The sequence below is a fragment of the Odocoileus virginianus genome, chromosome 1, assembly GCF_023699985.2.
Source record: "Odocoileus virginianus isolate 20LAN1187 ecotype Illinois chromosome 1, Ovbor_1.2, whole genome shotgun sequence".
Taxonomy (NCBI): domain Eukaryota; kingdom Metazoa; phylum Chordata; class Mammalia; order Artiodactyla; family Cervidae; genus Odocoileus; species Odocoileus virginianus.
Window position 1 is genome coordinate 88,632,003 of NC_069674.1, and position 14,562 is coordinate 88,646,564.

The following is a 14,562-nucleotide window of genomic DNA, read 5'->3' on the forward strand; positions in this document are numbered from 1 at the left end:
TGGCAACCTTCACAGAGATAGCATACAGGAAAGATAAAGCAGCCTTGACAATAGTGATATGAGGGGAGAGTGGGGCAAAACAATGATGAGCTCAATATTAACATCTTAAGTTCTAAATATGTCTATAGTATCGAAGTAGGGATATCCAGGAGTCAGTGTGCACTCAATGACTAGTTGAAGAAGGGCATATTTACACTATTTGTGAAGGATGAGAAGGATCCAATCTCCAACCTCCCAACCTCCAATAAGAGGCTGGGAAAAGTATTCCAGGTTGAGGCAAAAATAAGCTTAGGGAGGCTGAGGTGTGTTTGAAATCCTGACCACAAGGAGTAAACTGAAGGGGATGAGACCCAGGGAGGTTATTGCTGGGATCTGTTCACGTTGTACACTCAAATCTAGGTAGGGTGGGCATGGGGATGTGTCCTCATTATGTTCTAAAAGCAAGGAAATGGGGTAAAAAATTTTAAGGTGGAAAAAGATTTGCTACGATTAGCATGCTAGATTTTTCTAGTTGCTGTGTGAGCAGTGGATCCAAAGCTTGCTGGGGAGAAATGGAAAGAGTCAGAACCAGAGCAGTGGTATTCCATTTTTATTGGATTTATACTATATTATACATTATTTCATGGTACTGAAACTAGAGAGAAATTCTTAACTCTATGTCATAGAGAATGATAAGAACTGGATTTATGTTTGTGATGAATTGCTTCAACTCTGTTTCATAAAAGAAGGTTCATAGCTCCTCTCATCAGCGTGCAGCAATTCCTGTGATGGATATTCAGGTAAAGGACTTTGTCTGATCTGCTGTTGTTATGAGAAACACACTTTTGTATGTAGTGTAGAACACTAAAAGTTGCCTTTTTACTTATTTTCAGAAATATACGTCTTTTATCATGATTTTTGCCTCAAATCAAGGGGCATTAATTACTATTACCAAAGATGGGTGGCCATTCTTTCCCTGCAAGAGTAACAGGCCTGAAGACACCCTAAGTAAGACTGCAGTTCCCAAACCATGCACCATCATACACATTCCTAGATGTGTTTGAAAGTGTTAGATGAACAGTCATTCTCTAGGGAATTACAATTGAGAAACTGCAAGTTGAACAAATTGAAATAAATTTCTTTGTTGCTGGTTTTGTTGGAAGTTTTAAAATATTTACTACATACAAAATTAACCTTTAAGTGGTACATATATATAATACTTTGTTTCTCAAACTTAATCCCCCCCTCAAAAAAAGCCTTCTCTTTGCAGAGACTCTCCTGAGCTGTTTCAAGAAATACTCTTGAGATCTTCCACATTCTCTTATTCTGTATTGTGCATTTGGATTAATTCCAACGTTGACTGAAAATCAATCCCATAAGGAACGAGCTACATGCATTCTGACACTGATACGAGTGCAGAACTTTGAGTTGCTCTTTTGGCACTGATTACTGTTAAAATAACAATGAGATGTATTAGCTTGATGGGATTTTAAAGAAATAACTTCTGAAATGCTATTTGTTTTTTATGCTCTGAACTCAAGTGCATGCCATAAATTTCTTTAAAGATCATGTTCTACCTGATCTTTACCTTCTAAGTCATGGAAAGGACTTTGGCCAAAAGTAATAAAATCTGATCTAAGAAAATAAAGAGGTTGATCTAAGTTTCATACGGTGCCATATTAATACAAAAGGATTCAAAGACTCTTGTGCATGCATGCTAAGTTGCTTCAGTTGTGTTCCAATCTTTGTGACCCTATGGACCATAGCCTGCCAGACTTCTCTGTCCATGAAATTCTCCAGGCAGAAATGCTGGGGTGGGTTGCCATTCCCTTTTCCAGGGGATCTTCCTGACCCAGGGATTGACCCACGTCTCTTATGTCCACCTGCATTGGCAGGCAGGCTCTTTACCATGTGAGCCACCAGAGGTGTCCTCAAAGACTCTTAGAGACAAAACTGAAAATTTGGCAACATATAGCTATAGTCTAAAAAAATTTGTTCTCCAAATGTATAGGAATAAAATAGGAATGAAGATAATAAACTTTGCATTAGGACAACTTACATAGTCTACACAAATTATGCAGCCATACAGATCCAAGAAAGAGAATGAAAGATCAAAATAATCCCAGATATACCAAGTGCTCTAAAGCATGCAGAGCGACTGGAACTCTCATAATGGTGAGAATGCTAAACAGTGCATACACTCGAGAAAACAGTTTGGCAGTTTCTTACTATTAAAGTATATGCTTACTAATAGTTAATATAGGAGTAAGATATACCTTTTTGATTACTTCCATAATGAGATTATTCATAATAATATGCCAATTATAATATTTTAAGTTTTCTGAATTAGAAATAAAATAAGTTTACTGCACAAATAAAAGAAATCTACTGGGCATGATTTTCAAATAAAAATGAACATTGTTCATGCATATGAACATGGTTGAAGAATCTGTATATGGAAATCATTCTTCCGTTTGGTTTGTAACTGTTCTATTCTTGCCAATGGTTTTTCTTTCTATTCATAACTAATTCTCCTGTTTTGAGCTTTGAACTGCAGATGTATATATCCAGTTGCTACAACTATCTCCACTGAGGTATCTATAGCTGTCTCATATCATATTTAAAGCCAAATCCCGTACTTTGTCTATTGTAGTCAATAACCACACCATTCTTGCTGTTATTCAGTCACTGTCACGTTGGACTTTTTGACACTCTATGGACTGAAGCGCACCAGGCTTCACTGTCCTTCACTATCTCCTAGAGTTTGCTCAGACTCATGTCCATTGAGTCAATGATGCCATCCAATCATCTCATCACCTCTTGTCCCCTTCTCCTCTTGTCCTCAATCTTTCTCAGCATCAGGGTCTTTTCCAATGAGTCTGCTCTTCATATCAGATAGCTAAAGTATTGGAGTTTCAGCTTCAGCATCAGTCCTTCCAGTGAATATTAGTGTTGATTTCCTTTGGGATTGACTGGTTTGATCTCCTTGTAGTCCAGGGAACTCTCAAGAGCCTTCTCCAGCACCGCAATTTGAAAGCCTCAATTCTTTGGCACTCAGCCTTCTTTCATCTGCTTAAACCAAATTTTTGAAACTATGCCTCTTCCTTTATCCAGTCTGTTAGTAAACCTTATGAGTTTTATCATCAAAATGTATCCAGAATCTTTCCACTCCTCACTTCTTCCACTGAAGCCTTCCTACTGGAAGCTACCCACGTGGACTGCCAATGCAGGATCAGTCACTTCTGAACACTCCCTTGCCTTCACTCTCGTCCTCTAAAGTCTATCCTTCACATAGAAACCAGATTGATGGTTTTAGAATACCTATTTTAGATTATGTGATTCTTCTGATCAAAACCCTCCAATGCTAGTTTGCTATATTAGGCCACCATTAGCCTCAAATAATAACAAATGAAACATGAAGCACATTATAAGCATACATTTTCCTTACATAATGCTCTGACTGATGAATAGTTCTCCTCCCAGTAGTGATTTGAAGAGTAAGACATTTTCCATTTTGAGACTTTGTTGTTCATCATATAACTTCTAAATTTTAAAAAGATGGACCTAGCTTTATACATAATGTGAACTCATCTGTGTAAAATAATGTCCCTGAAAAATACCTTAAATGTAAAATATAAGTTAAAATATTGACAAGGCCATAAGCTGATTGTTGGGATTATATTCATTTACTTTTTTTCTCATGTTCTTCCATTTTCTATATTTCCACAGCAAACATATATTGTTTTTATAATCTTAGAAAAATGAACTTTTAAAGATGGTGATATTAGAGCAGGTTTGCAGTCTAATTCCCAGAAATTTCACTCAACTGACTAAAAAGGATGATGTATGAAGAGGTGTTACAAATGACGACACCTCCAAATTCATATGTTGAAATCTTCCCTCCTCCCCAGTATGACTGTATTTAGAGATAGGGTCTTTACATCACTAACTATGATTAAATTATGTCTTATGGGTGGAGCCCTGATCTGATAGGCCTGGTGGCTTTACAAAAATAGGAGAGGCAACAAGTCTATATGTACACAAAGGAAAGGTCATATGAGGGTGAAAAGACATCAGTCAAAAGCCAAAGAGAGAAGCATGGGAAGATACCAAACTTGCCAACACTTGGATCTTGGACTTCCAGCCTCCAGAACTGTGAGAAAATAAATTGAGTTTTAAGTCAGCATGTCTATGACATTTTGTTAAGACAGTTTTAGCAAGTTAATATAGGAGACAAAGGACTTCATGAGTTCTGGAGTAAATGGCGAGCTAAATATCCCCTTATTCAGAGGGATAAAATTGTGGTAGCACCAAGAAAAAAAAAAAAATGAGGGTCACCTTTCTTGCAGCCACCTTGAAGCTCAACTGTATGTGTGATTCTTAATGCTTAATAGAAAGAAGACTACACCATGAGCTACTTCTCCTAGCCAGGTTTGCAAAAACAGAGTCTGATCCCTCCACAGCAGTGGGTGAATCCTGTCATCTGCATGTGGTTAGGACCGGTGGTGAGAACTATGGCTAAGATTGACTCGGTTGAGTTGCAGTCATTTTGGCTTTTGTTGCCGGAGGATGCTATCATCCAGGGTGGAGGGGAGTACAGAATTTCTTACAAAAGAGAAAGCCCAAGGCTGACAACCTGTTCCAGAAAAAAATTCTCATTTTCCCTAGTTGTCCTAAAACCAAAGGGCAAGGTTACTTGAGTGGAAGCGAAGCCCTCCATGATGGGCCATGGACCCTCCAGTCTCAAGAAAGAGAAATTACAAGGAGGATATCTTAAATGATCTTTTTGTATGAGTAAAATAGGTCAAAGAGAAGATTCAAGATGAGGAAAGCTGGCTAACACTACAGCAGTTCCAACTGGCTGAAAAAACAGGCAGAGACTGGTAGAGACTGGTCATGTTCAGAGCTAATCTTCCACCCCCTCAGGTTGAATTGATAAGATAAAACTAAACTCCAGAGTGACAGCAGACCTGAAGATATAGTCCTTCACGTGTGTGTGTCTGTGTTTGTGTGTGTCTCTGTGTGTGTGTGTCTGTGTGTGTGTCTGTGTGTGTGTCTGTCTGTGTGTGTCTGTGTGTGTGTCTGTCTGTGTGTGTCTGTGTGTGTGTCTGTGTCTCTCCATGTGTGTGTGTGTGTGTCTGTCTCTGTGTGTGTGTCTCTGTGTGTGTGTCTCTGTGTGTCTATGTCTGTGTGAGTGTGTGTCTGTGTGTGTGTCTCTGTGTGTGTGTGTCTGTGTGTGTGTGTCTGTGTATATCTCTGTGTGTGTGTGTCTGTGTGTGTGTGTCTGTGTCTCTGTGTGTGTGTCTCTGTGTGTGTGTGTCTGTGTGTGAGTGTGTCTGTGTGTGTGTGTGTGTTTGTGGGGGGGGGGGAAGGGGGAAGCCCCAAAGGACCTATATGGATTCAAGGATAAATAAATTGAGGTTGAGGCCAGGGAATGAGATAGACAAAAGTTGATGGAGGGCATCTGTTTAAGTATCCTGAGTATTACCAGCCCCAGGAAATAAAGAAGAATTTTAGACAGCACTGTTTTATGCACTTGAAGAAGTTAAATAGGAAATAAATTTGAAGAAAAAAGAGATTATATGATAAGAAGTAGAAGTACTAAGAGAGTTGAGGAAAGGATTTAAGAAAACAAATAATGTTATTGTAGAATTTAAAGTAGAACCAGAAGGAAAAAAGAAACAGTGAAGAAAAATAAACCTAAAGCATAAGCTTGAGCAAATCAGAGAGCATCAGAAAATAGATGAAAATGGTCAGAAACAATATATGAATGTGAAAGACAAATGGGATCTGCAAAGCAGGTGAATCACATTTGTGAAGAAATGTAAAAATAGAAATGGAGAGCAGAAATAATAGACAACAATATAATAACAGAAAATTTCCTTAAAGGAAAGGAAGATTAGAATCTCAGGTTTAAGGAGCCTTGCCATTTAAAAATATTCCAACCAAAGAAACAACACACCAAAATGATTTGATTTCAAGGGCATAGAAATATTCTATGAGCATCCAAGAAGCAGAAATAACTAGGGGAAAAAAAGTTGCACTCAAACCTTCACATTAATCTGAAATGTTCAACAGTAAAAGAAAATACAGAACTACACATAGAAACTCTCCAATCTTCTTCTCTTGCAGTGAGCACCTAGGAAATTATTTTTTACATAATTTATAATTTCAAGAACATTGAGATTAAGTACAACATGCATAAGAGGTTATGACAAAGAAAACATTTTATAATTACTAAAAAGTGTTAGGTTATAAATTTATTGTGTTAGTTATAAATGTATTGCTTCTTGTCTCCAAATTGATACCACACTGCCTGATCTGTGAAAATCAATCTGAGCCCTTATATAGTGGTCCTGTACTATCCAACGTGATGTTAGGCTTTGCTGGGGGGAGGCCCTGAACCATTATTTTGAAGGAAAGTGCCTTGTACTCATTTGGCAATGCCCCCACATTACTGGGTTGGGAGAGGGGGATTCTCCAGTGTCCAATTCCTGCAATGCTTGGCAACCAGCAGCCTTACTCCCTCAGGAGGTTTTCTAGGGAAGTGCCTTGGTGAAATACTCCTGGTAAAGAGCTTTCTTCATCATCCGAGAGGGCAGATTTGTGGTTTGAAACCTTGGCAGCTTCCTGGATGAAATCTGAAACTGTCGCCTATACATGGTGGGCAAGAGGAGACTAAAGAGAGAGGCCATTCCAGATTGGGAGGTGGCAGGTTTAACAGGCAAGAAAACTTTCATACAAGGCTTGTTTTCAGCATCCATAGAGCAAGTGGCTCTCTGCACCCATATGCCAGAGTCTTTTAAAGTTTTTATGAGGTCTTTAATTGGTTCAGTCATTAGTCCAGATGTACCAACAACGCATTGCTCTCTCAAGACTGTGTCCTTATAAATGACTCTGGCTTTGGGAAGAGTGGGCAGAAGTTATATATATCCCAAGGACAGGGAAGGGAGTGAGGAGATTCCGATTGCCTCCAACTCGGTCCAAGCTAGTGAATCACTCTGCAGTCCCATCTTTGAACACAATTTCCAGCAAATCCCTTAGTCCAGCCCCAGAGGTAGTGGCTGCTCCTTTCATCTGCTCTTCCTGTAATCTTTAGAGTTCCTTCAAATTTTATTGGTCACTCCATCATTACTCCAGTTCCCCATTATAGCTGATAATTATTTATATTATACTTTCCCTGCACAAGTTACTGCAATTTCTCTTTGCTGAATGGCCATTATCAATGGACAATATCATAAGTCCCTAATCCGTTTTTAAAATGACTTTATTTATTTATTTTGGCTGTACTAAGTCTTAGTTGCGGCATGCGGAATCTTTAGTCATGGCATGAGAAATCTTTAGCTGTAGAATGAGAACTCTTCGTTGCAGCATGTGGGATCTAGTTTTCTGATGAGGGATTGAGCCCGGCCACCTCTGCAATGAGAGTACAGAGACTTAGCCACTGGGCCACCAGAGAAGTCCTTTAAATGAGTTTTTTTTTTTCCTTCACAGAAAGTTTCTGATGTCTTTTTGTCCTGAGTTATTTGCAAGTGGCAAATGTGGGCACAAAAGAGCAGCAGGTTTTCATGCCTTGCATTCTCATGAGACATTTGCTACTCATATCAGGCTCTTCTCAACCATTTTCACTTTAACCGGATTAAAGAAGGGACTGCCAGCAAGGCCCCATTGACTAGGAAGTTCTGACCAAGATATTTGGACAGAAAGGCACCTGGAAATATCTTGCACTTCCTCTTTTTGGTTCAGGTAAAGTGTTAACATCCTTTGTTCTCCATGCCTTTGCTCCACCTAACAGATTTGCAGTGAAAGTGCCTACTTCTGTTGAACTTTGAGAGGGGACCAATTTTTGAATTAGAGATTTATATTTAGCTATGTTATTCCTCACACATATAGGTAAGAAAATATATTTAGTAAAACATACAATCATATGTGTAAACTTCAGGGAAAAAAAAGATAACTTTCAAATCTAAGCCAGTACAAAAAAATAAGAATGGGGAAAATAAGGAATACAAAGATTGGCAGTGAGCATTGCTGCTGCTAGGTCACTTCAGTCGTGTCCGACTCTGTGCGACCCCATCCCTGGGATTCTCCAGGCAAGAACACTGGAGTGGGTTGCCATTTCCTTCTCCAATGCATAACAGTGAAAAGTGAAAGTGAAGTCGCTGGCAGTGAGCATTTGGCATCATTTAAATAGCGAGCTAAGTTCAAATGATTGCAGTAGATAGGTTCACTTGTTCCAGGCAAGCTGACTGAGTTCCTGTGATGTAAGTGCTTCCGAATCAATCATGGATGCAGTGAGATTCCAGTTAAAATACTGATGGAATTCCGTCAAGTTTTGTTTTAACAGGGTCACAAGAGCAAATGTGAAAAAGGTCATTTTAAATTTCTGAAAAACAAAATTCATAAATGAGCAATTGTTCTACAGGTTACCAGAATTTATTATGATAATGCAATAATTAAGAGAGCTGGGTACCAGTGTAAGAATATATACATCAGTGGAACTGAGTGGAGAGCCTGAAAAGAGTGCTGCTAAGTAGACAAATATATGAAAAATATTGACTCTAATTCTTGGTATGGGAAGAAGTGGGATCCACCAAAGGCAGTTAGGGAGGATATAACATGAAATAACAACTTCATGATATATACAAACCAAATTCCAGTTAACTAAAGAAATAGCACTTGAAATGTAAATGATCATTTTTATAGAATTCTAGTAAAAAAAAAAATTATGAGCAAGACCCAAAAGCAGAGGTAATAAAATAAAAGATAATAGCACAGAGAAAGTTGCACTTGCTATTTGACAGCATAGTTATAGCAAAGTTAAAATAAACATAAAAACTGAAAACACTTGCCACATATATGAGACATATATACATATATAGAATAGAAGACATAACCTATAAATCAATACAGAAAGACAATATAATAAAATCATGTGCAGCATATATTAAAAAATAAAGCACACACAAAGGAAAACAAATGGCTACTAAATGTATTGAAAAGATTTTCCAAGTTCCTGGGGAAATGCAAATTAAAACAAGATGTCATTTTTCACCAATCAATTGGCTGAAAACTGTAAAAGATTGATAGTAGCCAGTGTTAGCAAGAGGGAAATGCAATTTTGGCAGTGAATTTGGCAGTGGCTAGCAAGATATAAATTTTATAAAGCCTTCAACAACGTAATTCCACTGCTAGAAATCTATTTAATTCAGAAATGTGCACAAATGTTCAAGGTATTTATACTGTGATGTTCATTGCTGCGTTAAATTTATTGGCCTAACTGCAAGACTACACTTAACTGCACGACAATGGAGAAACAGTTAAGTTACGATGGTATGCCTGGCCTTGGTTGACTTTTTTCTTAGATCCAGTCTTCCCCTTCTCCTTCTCGGCTGTGCTCTCCAGGGCCTGCTCCTGCAGGCTTCTTTTCCTAGGATCCTTCCTCACCTGGCTTTGGGCTCCTTTAGGTTGAGGGGAGTACCGCTGAAAGGCTGGTTTGCAGGAAGAACTGAGAAGCCACAGGACATAGTTTTGTTCCCTCTCTGCTCTTGCCTGACAGGCCCATCCTGGTGCTTTTTCCTTGAGTGACCACAGTGCCCAAGCTCTATTCACCTGACCTCCTCTTTTTGTGCCTATAGTTTAAGGGTGCTGGTGGTTTCCTGGGCTTCCCTGGTGGTTCAGTCAGTAAAGAATCTACCCGCAATGTGGGAAACCTGGGTTTAATCCCTGGGGTGGGAAGATCCCCTGGAGAAGGGCTTGGAGGAGTGGTTTCCTATTGATATTAATCTTTAGATTCTCTTTATTCCCATTTGGCTTTTTTTTTTTTTTTTTTTTACTTTTTTCATTATCTCTGTAATTAATTCTTTGCATTAAAATCCTCTACTTTAAATGCTTTAAATTATTTTGATTGCCTGCTTGGAATACTCATATAACTGTGCAGCTAGTTAAAAAGAAAAAAAGCTATATCAACATATACTGAGTGGAAGAATGTTCCTGATAAGTTGCTGACTCCAAGAAGGATAGTTACTGTATCATTTTTTTAATTTAAAAATACTTTACCTATACCTTTGTTTAGCATGATCAGTTTTTTTAAAAAAAGTGTATGTTTAAATGTTAAATGATAATAATGGTGATAATAATTAACCTTTGTAGGGAAAAATAGGTATGACAAAATGCCCAGCAGGATAAGTTGTTATTCTGAAGTAGAAGGGAGGCATGTATATGAATGTTTTGAGGGGAAGGGCTGCACCTACTTTTGACTTTATTCATTTATTTTTGAAAGTCTTTTCACTTTATATACCTAAATGTTTGGATTTTTCCCATGATGCATAACATTTGTAATTTCAAAACATTTTTAAAGCAGGTAATAAAGCATTGTGTCTAATATGATCACTTTTATTAAATATATATCTGTGTATGTATTCATTTGTAATGGGAACTCCCCTGAAAGTACAGTCAGTTCTGCAATATTTTGAAAGTGAATTTCTTCCAAAAGGATTAATATATTATGGAATAATTTGAACATGCCTTCTATGTGTGTGTATGTGATTTTGTCAGGGAGAGTTCCAGGTGAATGTTAAAGGTAGTACCTAACTGAACCAAAAGGCTTGTTGTTGTTGTTGTTGAATTGCTAAATTGTGTCTGACTCTGTGACCCCATGGACTGGAGCACGCCAGACTTCCCTGTCCTTCAGTATCTCCTGGAATTGGCTCAAACTCATATCCTTTGAATTGGTGATGCCATCCAGAGATTTCATCTTCTATCATCTCCTTCTCCTCCTGGCCTCAATGTTTCCCAACATCAGGGTCTTTTCCAATGAGTTGGCTCTTTGCATCATGTGCCGAAGTATTGGAGTTTCAGCTTCGGCATCAGTCCTTCCAGTGCCTTCTGATGAATATTTAGGGCTGGTTCCTTTAGGATTGACTGGATTGATCTCCTTGCTGTCCAAGGGACTCGCAAGAGTTTTCTCCAGCAACATCATTCAAAAGTATCAGTTCTTCGGCACTGGTCTTTTTTATGGTCTGAATATCACATCCATACATGAGTACTGAAAAAAAATCATAGCTTTGACTATATGGACCTTTGTCATCAAAGTGATGTCTTTGCTTTTTAATATGCTGTCTACATTTGTCATAGCTTTCCTTCCAAAGAGCAAGTGTCCTTTCATTTCATGACTATAGTCATGGCCCACAGTGATTTTGGGGCCTAAGAAAATAAAATCTGTCACTGTTTCCAACTTTTTCCCTACCTGTTTGCCACGAAGTGATGGGACTGGATGCCATGATCTTAGGTTTTTGAATGTTGAGTTTTTTTTTTTTTTTTTATTCCATGACTTTATTTTATGTTTAGAAAGGCAGAATAGCAGAAGAACAAAAGGCAAGACAAAAGACTTTCGAGTCTTCTTTCTTCAGATGTATGCAGAGGTGATTATATGATGAGTAGGATTTTATTATAATTTATTTCTCCTGATGAAGAGCTTCAATAAATGCATCAGGTTTTTCTTGAATTTCTCTAACTTTTTTGAGGTCTTCGGCCAGTTGAACTCGTTTGCCAGTAAGCAATTTTACCTTCTTCTCACTGTCTTCAGCAAAATCTTCCAATACCTCTTTAACATTTTTCTCTAATCGCCTGACTTCAGTGTTTGTAAGTTGCTGTCTTAAAGTATTTGCGGTGATAGCAAGCATACGCTGTATTCGCCAAAACAGGACAACATCATTGCATTTAGACCCAAGCTTGATTAAGGATACTTGGCACCAAGTTTATAGAAGACATTTCTTAAAAACAGCTCTAAACCATTGTAACCTTTGTCGAAGAGGCTTCTATTACTACCAGAGTCATTTTGTTGATTCTGAGTTGGAATGAATGTTGAGTTTTAAGACAGCTTTTTCACTCTCCTCTTTCACCCTAATCAAGGGGCTCTTTAGTTCCTCTTCACTGTCTGCCATTAGAAGGGTATTATCTGCATATCTGAGGTTATTGATGTTTTTCCCAGCTTGATTCAAGCTTGTGATTCATCCAGCATGATATTTTACATTATATTCTCTGCATATAAGTTAAATAAACAGGGTGACAAAATACAGCTTTTGACATACTTCTTTCCCAACTTTGAATCAGTCTGTTGTTCCATGTAATGTTGTAACTATTGCTTCTTGACCTGCCTACAGGTTTCTCAGGAGACAGGTAAGGTAGTTTGGTACTCCCATCTCTTTAAGAATATTCCACAGTTTGTTGTGATCCACACAGTCAAAGGCTTTTAGCGTAGTCAATGAAGTAGAAGTAGATGTTTTTCTGGAATTCTCTTGCTTTTTCTATATTCCAGTGGATGCTGGCAATTTGATCTCTGGTTCCTCTGCTTTTTATAAATCCAGCTTGAACATCTGGAAGTTCTTGGTTCATGTAGTTTTGAAGCCTGACTTGGAGAATTTTGAGCATTACCTTGCAGGCATGTGAAATGAGCACAATGATCTGGTAGTTTGAACATTCTTTGGCGTTGCCCTTCTTTGGGATTGGACTGAAAATTGATCTTTTCTAGTCCTGTGGCTACTGCTGAGTTTTCCAAATCTGCTGACATATTGAGTGCAGCACTTTCACAGCATCATCTTTTAGAATTTTAAATAGCTCAGCTGGAATTCTGTCACCTCCACTAGTTTTGTTTGTAGTAATGCTTCATAAGAAACGTTAAGAAACATTACTTGACTTCACACTCCACTCCAGGATGTCTGGTTCTAGGTGGGTGACTACACCATCATGGTTGTCCAGGTCAGTAAGATCTTTTTGGTATAGTTCTAATGTGTATTCTTGCCACAGATATCAGGGGAACGTTTCATGCAAATATGGGCATGGTAAAGGACAGAAATCGTAAGGACCTAACAGAGGCAGAAGAGATTAAAAAGAGGTGGCAAGAATACGTAGAAGAACAGAAAAGCTTAGGGAGACACAAAATGCACACACATGCATGTGCCTTAAACATCTGCCACTGTCCACAAGTCTGACTCAGTGTTGTGAGCCACTGTATCCAGATCTCTGGCTTTACAACTTGTCATATGGTTTCAGATAAGCCTCCTTCATACTCCGTAGGACAATGGACAAGTCTTCCAAGACTAGCTTCCACAAACAATGGTCAGGTCAGGTCTTTTTCAAGATGAGATACCATATTTATTGTAGTTTTATGCATTTCTTCACCATATAACATGTGCCAGCTACAACTGGCACTTGCCATCTTCCTCTGTAAGGATTAAATCATGTGCTGCTGCAGCTGGTGATTTTCAACAGCACTTGGAAGGAATTCATGGTGGAGAGCAGAAATGAGGCACTCTGTGTTCTGGGAAAACTGGCAGAACAGGTCTTCAGATAGATATTTTTAGAAGCCCAATTCTTGTATCTCGTCATACTAGAAAAACACTAAACTCCTTGATTACATCTGCTCCTTGTGACTAGCAGTGAGCTTCTCAAAAGTAGCAGAAACTTTCTGCAAAAAATATATGTGTGATTGCATGTAGGTGCTCTCATCAAAATCATATATACTGACCTTTCCCCCTACCTCTTTGGATAAATTTCTTAGAGCTATCTGAAATGCTGTGTCCCTGGCTATTGTCCTCATTTTGCCCCAAATAAAATTTAACTTGCAGCTTTCATGTTGTATATTTTAAGTCAATACATACATGTATAAAAGCATGCTACCATTTTTATTAGGTTCTGATTTTTTTCTCCTTGTTGACCATTAAGGAGTTTTTGAGTATTGCATTCTAATCCCATTTTTCTCATTAGCCCCATGGTTTTTTATTGTACATACCTGCATAGTACATTGATTTTTAGTAATAAGCATGTCATATGATAGTGGAACTAATTATACATATATAAAAATGTTAATAGTGTCTCTGGGTAGCAATTTATTTATTGCTTATCTATAGTGTCTGTTTATTTCTCTGAGGACAGTCATGTGTTAATAACCTAATTATATCTACATAAACACTTTTGAAAGATGAGGTCGGAGTCAAAGGATGACCATAGCTATGATAAGTGAAGGACTGATTCAGAAAGGTCTATTTACTCATCGGTGATGCAATCAGTTAAGTGCCTTTTAGCCTACATAGGAGGCACAAACAAATCATGCTCCTCCTGGGAAACAGAGAGAATGTCTCTCAGCAACACCTTAACTGCTGCTTCAATCCAAATCCCCATTAGCACTAAGAAGAATACATGCCCTTAAATTGGTTTTCAAACATTCAGATGTGAACATGATACAGATGCAGGAACACATAGGCAATCACCAGTAAGATATAGTTGGTGCTTATTGGCTTTTGAGGTTAGTCATTACCTGAGATCAGACCACCTTGTCTTTCAGAAAATGTGACACTGTCAGGAGACTACAAACCTGAGCCCAATGTGAATTTCCAAAGGGAGAGAAAAACATGTATTTTCCTCCTGTGATTTGCATCTTGAATTTCCACCTACTTTTTCAGAGTGAACTTTCACTTGCCATCACTTTGTTCCTTCTCCTCTATCACCTGGGTGTTTTGTTCGTTTGCTTCTCTCTTTTTTTAGTGATAAACAACTCCACCTGCAGCTAAACTCCATTGTTGA